This window comes from Eimeria mitis, genomic scaffold (genome assembly GCF_000499745.2).
Source record: "Eimeria mitis Houghton genomic scaffold, Emh_scaff621, whole genome shotgun sequence".
Classification (NCBI taxonomy): Eukaryota; Apicomplexa; class Conoidasida; order Eucoccidiorida; family Eimeriidae; genus Eimeria; species Eimeria mitis.
In genome coordinates, this window is record NW_013574408.1 from 16933 (window position 1) to 17250 (window position 318).

Consider the following 318-nt stretch of genomic DNA (forward strand, 5'->3'; position numbering starts at 1 on the left):
GTTGCGCAGGCTTGCGTCTATCGCTGCCCTTCTTGCCTGCAGATCCGGTAGACACGCTTACCGACTGCGCGCTTCTTTGCACAGCTTGGAAGGCTGGGGAAGGCCGACTGTGGTCAGTGAGTCTGTGTGCGTGCGCCGTTGCATTGGTGGCCTAAGGGCAAGGGGGAACGAAGAATGCCAGTTGCTCCAGCAGAATGCAGAGCTGTGGTCAGGACGTCCCTTCACCTGGGGGAGTTTGTCGAAGGGGTGGGAAGCAGCGGTATGCGCAGGGGTAGCCCTGTGCGGACTGCAGAGCGTGCGTTATGTTGTTGCAAGAAC